This window comes from Balaenoptera borealis, assembly GCF_965194805.1.
Source record: "Balaenoptera borealis genome assembly, chromosome: 12".
NCBI classification, from domain to species: domain Eukaryota; kingdom Metazoa; phylum Chordata; class Mammalia; order Artiodactyla; family Balaenopteridae; genus Balaenoptera; species Balaenoptera borealis.
The window spans coordinates 65252282-65264307 of record NC_138869.1 but is presented as its reverse complement, the minus strand read 5'-3'; the positions used below and the strand labels follow the sequence as shown (position 1 = coordinate 65264307).

At 36.3% G+C, this 12026-nt stretch overlaps 1 protein-coding gene and 1 long non-coding RNA gene across 17 annotated transcripts in view; both read right to left on the bottom strand.

The window, feature by feature from the left end:
* The window catches only part of LOC309608004, a 36482-nt gene extending 25784 nt beyond the window's left edge, over positions 1-10698 (bottom strand). Inside the window, exon 1 of the long non-coding RNA XR_014232609.1 lies at positions 156-10698. This is a non-coding gene — a long non-coding RNA (uncharacterized lncRNA). The remainder of the gene's footprint in view (positions 1-155) is intronic.
* DST (dystonin) overlaps positions 1-12026 on the bottom strand; it is a 502757-nt gene that overhangs the window by 373482 nt on the left and 117249 nt on the right. The gene's annotated exons all lie outside the window — the stretch shown is intronic.

Here is a 12026-nt window from a genome sequence, read left to right as displayed (position 1 = left end):
TCCTCTTTCCATTCCCTTCCCTTCTACACACACACCCCCAACCCCCCACACACACCACATGCCCCTCTGGGGTGTGAGCAAACCCAAACTTCCCATCCCTTCCACTGCCGCTCCCACTCTGGACGCAGACTAGAACTGAGGTCATAAAGCATCACCTCCTCCTCTGTCAGTCCTGATCCACAGCAGAAGTGATTGCCCCAGATGCCCACACATCCTCAGAAGGCAGGCCATGGGGAAGGGGCAAGAATGGGAGTGGTCGGTGGCCCAGACCTGCCTGCTTGGAGCCTGAATCTTGTAGTTAACTAGGAAACAGCCAGGTATCCACACACTGACCTAAAGCTGCAGCCAAACTGTCACTGAACCTTTCAAAATGGAGGAATATTTTAACTGCATGTTATGAATCCAATTTATATTATGCCTAATCTCTTTCTTAAAGCTCCAGAACAGTGATGAACCTGCTGCATGCAATTTATCTTCACTGACATCCCACTGGTCCCCAAAGTCCATAAACATCAAATGCAACACTGAAAACTCAGCATCCCTTTCATTGCATGTCTAGAAGGATACTACCACACTACTTCTGGCTCCCTGTTGCTTCACTTTTTCCACTCGTTTCTTCTACATTAATTTCCTTACTAATTCTCTCATAAGCCATGGCTTTTTCAATAAGTGGCTTAGACATAGCCAATGAAAGCACCTCTTCTATCTACCAGCGAGCAGAAAAGGAGAGAGTGGTGTGGAGACGCAGAGATCAGGAGACCTCAATGCAGATCTTGCTTTTCCCTCTGCTGACCCCCACCTTCCTTGGACTTCAGCTTTCTCCAGTATAAAATGAAAGGAAGGAAAATCAGCACACTCACCGTTTCTATCTTTTCTCTGTATCAACCACAAGCAATGGTAATTCTCAAAGATGCGCCAGCAGGAGAGCAGAATCAGGGTTAGATGCAGAACTACAGTAAGTCCCCTACATAGGAACAAGTTCCACTCTGAGAGCGCATTCTTAAGTCCAATTTGTTTGTAAGTCCAACAAAGTTAGCCTAGGTACCCAACTAACACAATTGGCTATACAGTACTGTACTGTAATAGGTTTATAATACTATTCACATAAATAATACACAAAAAACAAACAAAAAATAAAGAAAACATGTTTAATCTTACAGTACAGTACCTTGAAAAGTACAGTAATACCAGCTACATCACTGCTACTTTTACACTTGCTTCTGGACATCCTGGGCTTGAAATAAAGATACTGTACTCTATACACTACTGTACAGTAAAGTACACAAAAGCACAACAACCTGTAGAGGATGCATGCACGTGATAATGTATGCCAGACACGTGAATTAGCTTACGTGATTGGACATACGAACACACGTTTGCATCTTTGAAAGTTCGCTACTTGAAGGTTCGTATGCAGGGGACTTACTGTACAGTTCTGTTCACTGGTCGGAGGAGCGGTTAATGAGGGAAGAGAAAAACAAATCCAAACAGCTTAAGCAACCCCCCAGATTGAAGGCATTCAAAACTGAAGGCCACAGTCCTCAGTCCTGAGGGGGGAGCTTCACCTCAGACTCAAAGAATGGGCAACCAGGAATTTTCTGTTCACGTTCATTCCCAAAGCGAAGAATTAAAAGTACAAGAAAAATCTTCCATTTAACTAGAGATGGAAGGAGAAGCCTCGGAGGGGACGACATTTAGGCCTTTCTCAAGTTGTATAAGGCCATCATTTAACCAAACACTAAAGAAATGCAGAGCTAGACATACAAGTACAGCACACAGCAATTAAGACAGAGAACAGTTTTAAAACCTCCCCAAAAAGGTCATTTGCACACAGTCGAAGGCACCAAGTTTACATATCATTAATGCATGTGAAGAAAGTGGAAAAAGGTTTTAAATTATGAATTTCTTCCAAAGTTCTACTTCAATCAATGTCACCAATAAACCTAGCCCCCCAAATACTGCTAAATTCAGTACCATTAACAAAGAGTATAATCTTGAAGACCAGCACAAGTAATGAAAGGTAAATGCAATCAATGATTACAGCCTATATCAAAAGTCCTGAAGGCATTTTCAAAAGGTTTTCAAAAGGAATCAATAATAGTTCCATAAATAAATTAAAACTATGAATATGGTGATCATCTCAAATAAAAAATGACGTGGATGCCAAAAACAATAAATGGAAAGTATGTCAGAGAGTGATGTCAAGGAGAACCAGATAGATCATCACGTCAGAATAAAGTGATACGTCCACAACTCAACAAGAAAAATAAAAGACCACTGACTTCCTTATGTCGATCACCCTAAGGATCTAGCATACTTACTATCACACAAGAAACACTCAATGAATGTTTTCTAAATGAATAAATGATTAATTAATTCATTAAGGAAAGTATTATAGGATGAGGAGGCAATCATTCCTTTAATTTATAAGCCCATCCAAGACTAGCTAGTTAATATCAAGATCCAGGAATGGAAACCAGATCTCTACATTATTAGTCACTGCTTCCTTTATTGTGGAATTTCTAGAATTCAGACTGATTAGAATTTTTTAATTGGATCTATAACTCAAGAATCTACTCAGTCATGAATTAGGCAGTATCTTATAAACAGTTAATTGTTAAGTGGCTTATATAATCCATATGATTTCTTTCTGATCTTTAAAACTTCTATTTCTGAAGCTTGTAATTAGATCCAATGATACCAATGTAGTAATATTAACCAAATCCATCAGAATACAAAATTACTTAAATGGTGTCATGACATTGTTTATCACTATACATAACAGAACACATGCATCAGTCATTAAAAATATTTTGAAACAATATTTAATAGCATTAGAAAATACCATGATATATTAAGTAGATAAGCAAGATACAGTTTTACATACATGGTCCAAATTTTTAAATGTTACATATTAAAGAAAAAAGAGAAATGGAAAAGGAGAGGAAATATATCAGAACATTAATTAGTATACTGGATAATGGAACTACAGATTATTTTTTGTTCCTATTTTGTATATTTCTTTATTTTCCAAACATGCTAGCTGCTAGTTTGTGTCATAGATTTTTCTTCTCACATTCCACCCAAAACTAACATAGTTCCTCCTTTTCCACTAATACAGAAATTATACCTTTAGTCAATGGGATAGTTTTTCTGTCTAAACATAAAACCCTATAATTTTAAGAGCTGCTTCAATTAACAATGGAAGTAAAAGATAATGGAGTTTTTCCCTCAGGTACCTAAATCCCCAATAGCCAGCAAGAGAATTTTTCACTGAAGTTTATAGATTAAGGATAGCCCAAAACAAAGTTACACAAAAAAGGAACCCGTATTTATCTCCTTCCTAAATATAGACCTCTACCAATAATTCCAGGACATATTCAATAGCTGTTTACTTAAACTGAGACTATTCACCTCTCATCACATACATTACTTATAATCTATACATTAATAATAAACTGTGAATGCATATAAAGATGGGCCACAATTACCTAAAGGAGAGGGCTCTGTGGACTGGCTGTCAGAATGCCAATCGGCCACCTGTCAATGCAATCATGGGAACTGGTTTCCTTGGTTACAAAATAAGGGAACTGACGCTTATGTTACCTATCTCAGAGAGGAGGTGTAAGAATGAAATTAAAGCATGTATATAAAAATACGATCAATATGCAAGGTGTTATAATTATGATCATCGATCTAACTCAGAATTTCCTACACCGTGTTAAGCTTGTCTCAATCAACAATGAAAACAGAACCATACAAAATCTATGGGATGCAGCAAAAGCAGTTCTTAGAGGGAAGTTCATAGCAATACAGGCCTTCCTCAAAAAACAAGTTGTCTCAATCAGTCTTTACATTTGTTGAGCCATGCCTAAAAGTTATTTCTCACGACTGAAGCCTCAGATTTGATAATATATTCATGGTATTGATAATATATTTGACAATATATTCAGAGTTCTTAAAAGCAGAGGATAAAATTTACAGCTTAACGCTGATTACCTACAAACAAAATCTGTCTGGTTTAAAGTATTGATTAAATCATTATGATAATACTCTTCCCACAATGCAAAGCAGGAAGTGCAAGGTCAGACTGTGCAGATGAAAAGGTAGGTGCAGAAAACCCTCCACCGACACTGCCCATCCTCACCCACAACACAGAGCCTCCTCCCACTGGTATCTGCCTCCCTTCAGATGCCAGTCCCACTCCTTAGACTTCTGGATGCTTGGCTGGGTCCTCTCTGAGGCTCTAACTTACACTACGTGGAGGTGGCCCTGCATCCTCACCCATCTCTGCTCTTCCAGAGGCTACAGCCCTGTAGCCTGGGTTCCTCTTCCTTCCACAGGCCCCAGTTCCTCTGAACATTTTTTATGTATGTGATCAATAACCATTTAGAATTAAACCACATATTTCAATTTGGTGAAGATCAATTTCTTGGCCCCAGTGCTTCCTCTCTGTCCAGCTTTCCTAAGGAAAGCTGATTAGAACATATGACGGAGGCTTGGGGAGGGTTTAAGTGACACAGTAATTTGTGCAACTGAGCATGTAATCAATTAATCCTTGATGAGAAATATGGGAAAGATGAGGTTGGGAACAATACTGCTTGAATGTTTTCAATGAAAGACAAATTACAAAAGTATTTTATTCTGTTTATTTTATTTTAATTCTATTGAAGCACAAATTTTAATTTCTATATAGTTTTCTAAATGGGAAAGCATGGAGATTAAGTACATCTGTTTTTCCACAAGAAATATAAAGCACCCTTGCATTTTGCTTTCTGTAATTTAGAATTCTTCAATCCTTCTTCTGTTCTTCAAAGAAAAGTATAAAGACTAAGACATCTGTAGTAACTAAGTTGTTCTAGCTTCTGAGATTGCTTGAAAGACACATTCAAGTAATACTACAAATGCCTTCATAACCATAAGCCCTCCCTTAAAAAGATTATAAAATTTACTCTATATGCAAAATCAAACTCTGAATTTCAACCACTTGGCTTTTTATCTACCAAGTATTTTCAATATTCTCTAGTTTCTGTTATGCAGATAAAGTTATCACAAAGATCACAAAATGAACAACCAAAAACAGAAAATCAAGTAATCTTGCTGTACCTCATAACTCACGGTTTTAAAACTCAAATATGATCATTTACCTGCTGCTTAATTCTAAGTGGTAACATAAAACTGTGTGTTATTAGACATTTTATATATGTATATATATATATATATATATATGGCATGACACCCAGGCTATAATCAAACCACCATCACAAAAATTCTCTAAAATATTATGCAAACTACTATCTATGTAGCCCTACTTCTGATTACATTTTAAAAGAAGTAATTCAATATCCTAAGAGTTCAACTTTCCATATTTTGCAGGATCTGGACTACTAATGTCAGCCTATCCTTAAAATAGAACAGTTCAACTAATTTTAGACTCAAGTGTTATAAAGCATCATAGCTGCCAGCGAGCCAGATACCTGAACTGTAGCAGCAGCACATGTAGATACACCAAAGCAAACTGTCAGATTGCTGAACTCTGAGCCACCCCATGCAAGTCTACATTACGAGGTCCACAGGGTGTACGTACCCAAAACAAAACATTACTTATAAATAACATGCCCATATGAAAGGAAATACCCAGGGCCTTATTTATTTAAATAATATCTATAATATGCAATGGTTCAAAAGTCAAGAGGAGGTGAGAATATAAAAAGACTACTAACATATACACACTACTATATATAAGACAGATAATTGACAAGGACCTACTGTATAGCACAGGGAACTCTACCCAATATTCTGTAGTACCTATATGGGAAAAGAATCTGAAAAAGAATGGATATATGAATATGTATAACTCAATCACTTTGCTTTACTCCTGAAACTAACACAACATTGTAAATCAGCTATACTCTAATATAAAATAAAAATTAAAAATAAAACATTTTTGAAATAGAATTAAAATTTCAAAACTCAAACTTAATTAATAAAATTGGCATTTAAGTAAATTTTTTAAAAAATGAAAAGATTACTAATCATTTGCCAAACATATGTAATAAAGGACTGACATCTAAAAGATACAAAGGACTCTTAAAACTCAACAGGAAGAAAAGAAACAACCCAATTAAAAAGTGGGCAAAAGATCTGAACAGACAACTCACCAAAGGAGATATACAAATGCAAATACACATATGAAAAAATGCTCCACATCATATGTCATTAGGAAAATGCAAATTAAACCAATTCAATGCTACTACACACCTATCAGAATGGCTAAAATCCAAAACACTGACAACACCAAATGGTGGTGAGGATGTGGAGCAACAGGAACTCTCATTCACTGCTGGGGGAAATGAAGAGTGGTACAGCCACTGTGGAAGACAGTTTGGCAGTTTCTTACAAGATAAACACAGTCTTACCTATGATCCAGCAGTCACACTCCCAGGTATTTACCCAAAGGAGTTGGAAACTTAGGTCCACACAAAAACCTACACACAAACGTTTAAGCATCTTTACTCAAAACTGACAAACGCTGATAGCAACCAAGATGTCCTTCAAAAGGTGAATGAATAAACAAACTGTGGTAAATCTATACAATGGAATATTACTCAACAATAAAAAGAACTGAGCATCAAGCCATGAAGAGTCATGGAGGAAACTTAAATGCATGTTACTAAGTGGAAGAAACCAGTCTGAAGAGGCTACATACTGTACAATTCCAACTACAGGAAATTCTGGAAAAGATAAAACTACATGGAGACAAAAAAAGATCAGTGGTTGCCAGAGGCATGGGCATGGGGAGGATGAACAGGTAGAACAAAGGATCTGTCGGCTGTTGAACTATTCTATATGATACTGCAGTGGTGGACACATGACACGCATCTGTCAATTCCCAAAGAACTGTACATATTCAACATAGTTTTGGAAGTCCTAGCCACAGCAATCAGACAAGAAAAAGAAATAAAAGGAATCCAAATTGGGAAAAAAGAAGTAAAACTGTTACTGTCTGCAGATGACATGATACTATACACAGAAAATCCTAAAGGCACCACCAGAAAACTACTAGAGCTCATCAATGAATTCAGTAAAGCTGCAGGATGCAAAATTAATATACAGAAATCTCTTGCATGTCTATACACTAACAATGAACTATCAGAAAGAAATTAAGGCAACAATCCCACTTACCATTGCATCAAAAAGAATAAAATACCTAGGAATAAACCTACCTAAGGAGGTAAAAGACCTGTACTCAGAAAACTATAAGACAATGGTGAAAGAAATCAAAGATGACACAAACAGTTGGAGAGATATACAATGTTTTTGGGTTGGAAGAATTAATATTGTTAAAATGACCATACTACCCAAGGCAATCTACAGATTCGATGCAATCCCTATCAAAATATTGATGACATTTTTCACAGAACTAGAACAAATAATTTTAAAATTTGTATGGAAACACAAAAGACCCTGAATAGCCAAAACAATCTTCAGAAGGAAGAACAGAGCTGGAGGAATCAGGCTCCCTGACTTCAGACCATATACAAAGCTACAGTAATCAAAACAGTATGATACGGGCACAAAAACAGACACATAAATCAATGGAACAGGATAGAGAGCCCAGAAAGAACTATGCAACGTTACTAATGCAAATTGGATTTTAGTTAATAATAATGTATTAATATTGGTTCATCAATTAAAACAAATGTACCACACCAATGCAAAATATCAAAAGGGGAAACTGTGGGGAAGGAAGGGAGTACTGAAGAACTCTGTACTTTTCTGCTCAATTTTTCCATAAAACTAAAACTGCTCTAAAAAACAGTCTATTTTTTTTAAGGCTACTGCCCTAGGAGCAGACAGAGGACTTGCGTTCTTAGGTCTTCCTCATTCACTGACTGACTATGTAATCTCTACTGCTCAAAAGACGTCATATGCCCTATTTTATCCCACCTTTATTAACCCAGTGAGGTAGAGAGTGAAGGAGATGTGGCTCTCACTGCAGGAAGGATAAAGTAAGCCACCAAGTAGTATCATTTCATGCCCAACATCAAGAATACAAATTGTCACACTGGCAAAGCCAGCACAGAGAACTGTAACACTGAATATAGGGGCATGTTTTTAATTCACTGAGACAATGGTATCTTTGTATAATGTCTCTAATACCAGGATTCACTGGGAAATATTTTCACCCACTAGAGAAAAATCGGGACTTTGTCAACTCCCTTTGACGATTCTTTCCAGGAAACATCTCAGGCATGTAACAAAGCAGCCACATTCATCAGTGACATTTACAAAATTTAATTATTTTCAAAAATCTCCTCAACCTAAATATACACTGGAAAAGCTCATATTAAAATTTTCTTTTCTTTTCATGGATATCTACTCATTAGAATTTATAGTCCAGCTAAGATATAACAGTTCAAGCTCCAAAGTCTATTTAATATTTGAATTGAACTCAATCTCTATGGATTTTTAAACTATTAATTTTTATTTCATGTATCCATTTAACACACCTCAGAAAGTTTTAGTATTAATCAAAATCATAATTCTAATAAAAAATATGCTTATAAACACTATTTCTGCAACATTTCCTGGTCAATGTAGCAAAACTCAAAATACGTAGTTTATATCGAATATACACTTGATGTTCAAATGTCATTGCTACCACTTTTAGCTATATGATTTCAGGAATATTAACTTCTCTAAGCCTCAATGTCCATATTGGCAAAACAGCAGTAGTGGTAGTCAAGATAAAGAGTTACGAGATTTATAAATAATAGATAACTCATTTGCAAGACCCTGCACTGTGCCTGTCATATAAGTAGGTAGGAATATAAGCGGTAGCTATTATTTTGACTATTTTAAGTTAAAAATTAAACACAACACATAAATTCAAGAATGGCTTAGAACTTATATTAAATGATCATATACCCATCGACCTTCTTATAGACCAAACAAAACTGACTCTAAAAATTTGCTGAAGTTTATGTAGAAAAAAAACAGCAAATAAATTAAGAGGTTGTTCTGAAATAAAACCAAACAAAAGAAGTTGTTGAAATATATTAAAAGATTGATTTTTAATCATTAATACTTTTAAAAAGGATCTGAAACCAATCATTTTATTTGCTTTTAGAAAACAGATTCACTGCTCTAAGATACTATAAATCATGCTGAGAGGATTGCCAACAAGACTGGTAAGATATTTCTTCAGGAACCTACATTAAATAGAACATTCCAGTTTTCTAGGTCACTCTATGGCTGTATTTCCAAGGTCAAGCAAACAGCACTGACTCCATTTCTCTAAAAAGGAAGGTCTAGCAATGATTAATATTAAGAATTTGTTTCTAATGCTATGTCAACTACACCTCAATTTAAAAAACAAGAAAAAATAAAAATAAAAAAAGAGAAAAAACTGCTGTTTCAAAACCATATTTTCTTTTTTTTTGAGAAATATTTATGCATTTACTGAATTTACTAGATTCATCTATCTATAGCTTAAGCTAAATGTCTATTTAATAGCAGCTTTAAATGAATTTTTAAAACTCAAAACCATATTTTCTAGTGAACACATACTAAAAATGATTTTTTACAAATGAAAAAGAACACACTCCAAGTATCTTCGACTTCAACAACGAAGTCATTGCACCCCATGCTGTCCCCACACGCAGAACCAACCATCAGCCGTGCTGTCAGCTTCTGAAATAAGTTTCTCTCGATCCAGCCTTCCATTCAAACCACCCCTATTTCACGGTGGCCTCCTGCCCTGTCTCTCTGCTTCCTGAGTCTCCCTTCCCATTCAACCATCCACACCATTACCAGAGTCATCTTCCTAAAACTGATCTCATTGGTAACATCCTGCCAAGGATCATTAGAGTTCCCCTGCCTGCCTAGAGAAGAAACCCCAAACTCGGGGCTGGCTGTGGCATCCCAGGCTCTTTTCAATCTGGTCCAACATAACCCTCCATATTCACCCGTATCCATCTTCCCATAACCTCCATCCGATCCCATCCCTAAAACCTACTAAAGCTTACTGCGCACTTTAGCCAAACTTTCCAAACGGGTTCTGCTAATGAAATGGAACACCCTTGCCAGCCCCTCCTCCTGAGAATTCCCGCCCTGCTGCCTTCAGCCTCTCTCAGGGTAAAATCCCATTTGACTCAAAAGGACAAAGCTTTCCCCAACACCCAACCCCAGCAGAACTATTTGCTCCCTCTCCTGAGAGAAAAGAAAGTAGGGTGGAAAACTACAGCAAATAAAATTGCATTAAAGGGATAGACCATACAATGGAATATTACTCAGCCATAAAAAAAATGAAATAATGCCATTTGCAGCAACAAGGATGGACCTAGAAATTATCATACTAAGTGAAGTAATTCAGAAAGAGTAAGACAAATACCACATTCTATGTCTTATATGTGGAATCTAAAAAAAAAAACGATACAAATGAACTTATTTACAAAACAGAAACACATTCACAGACATAGAAAACAAACTTATGGTTACCAAAGGGGAAAGACGGGAGTGGGAAGGGATAAATAAGAAGTTTGAGATTAACACATACACACTACTATATATAAAACAGATAAACAATAAGGACCTACTATATAGCACAGGGAACTACACTCAATAGTTTGTAATAACCTATAAGGGAAAAGAACCTGAAAATGAATGGAGATATATATACGGAGTTTTATATATTTATAAAACTGAATCACTTTGGTGTACAACTGAAACTAACACAATATTGTAAATCAACCATACTCCAATAAAAAAAGAGATAAACCAAAAATAAATATATATATAAAAGCCTTATTTGATTGCTTATAAAATAATGATATACTTCAGCAGATAGCTGCCTGAAATTCCTCTTTGGTAGAAGGCAGATGTGTGCTCTAAATTAGTAAGAGCTGAAAAATGAACACAGAAGACTTTCTTCAAAAGCCACTGTAAAGAGAGGGGCCCCATGTAACAGAAGCACCTGAGTTTCTTTCAAATTAATATGAAATACTAAACATTGCAAACTACAAATCTTCTCACTCAATCATCAGGCTTATAGAGGCAAATAATCTCAGTGCGTTTTATACATTTGTATACTCAGTTGTGGAGCTAAAATGGAAAGGAACACATGACAGCCTAGAAATTCCATCTCTGTGTTACCTCTGTAGTTTCTGATGTTCTTAGGATCTCAGTCTCGAGATGCTTTGGTCAAACCCCCAGCTCCCCACAGAGCCAGGCTGCTGGGCACACGGGACCCAGAGGCAGAAACACAAACACTTCTCTGCCTGGCTGCAGATTAACATTAAGACAAATTGCCCTCACCACCTTTCCTTACATATCATTTAGTACCTGAAACCGTCATTACACCAGAAAAACAAGCATCTCCAAATTGTTCAAATAAAAAGTTCTTAAAAGCATAAAGCTTTTTTTAAAGTCACTGACTAAATAAATGTTGAGATAACCATATAAGGCTAAATCAGAACAACAACAACAACAACAACAAAACTAAAGGAGCATGAGGGTGATGTTTTGGGTTCAAAGTTAAATTTACTAACAGTAGCTAATAACCCATTACATTCCTGAACTGATATGTGTTCCTTATAGTGTAAGGCAATGAACAAGATCTTTGGCCGCTTTAAATCCTAATTATTTGGTGGAAATTACTTTTCAAATCCATGTTGCAACATCATAAAACACTCAACTGTGTCATCTGGAAAATCCTCAGAGACGTCAAGGGAGCTCTCATATTCTCTCCAACTAGAGCAAAATCGCATACATTGTGTTATGGTTGTTAATGCATCCAGAGTTTAGGTTTCCAATTTCAGGACACACATTGCAGGTTGCAAACACAATATCCATTTGCTCCTTATTCTTTTTTTTTTAATTTTTATTTATTTATTTATTTATTTATTTTTGGCTGTGTTGGGTCTTCGTTTCTGTGCGAGGGCTTCCTGTAGCTGCGGCAAGCGGGGGCCACTCTTCATCACGGTGCGCGGGCCTCTCACTATCGCGGCCTCTCTTGTTGCGGA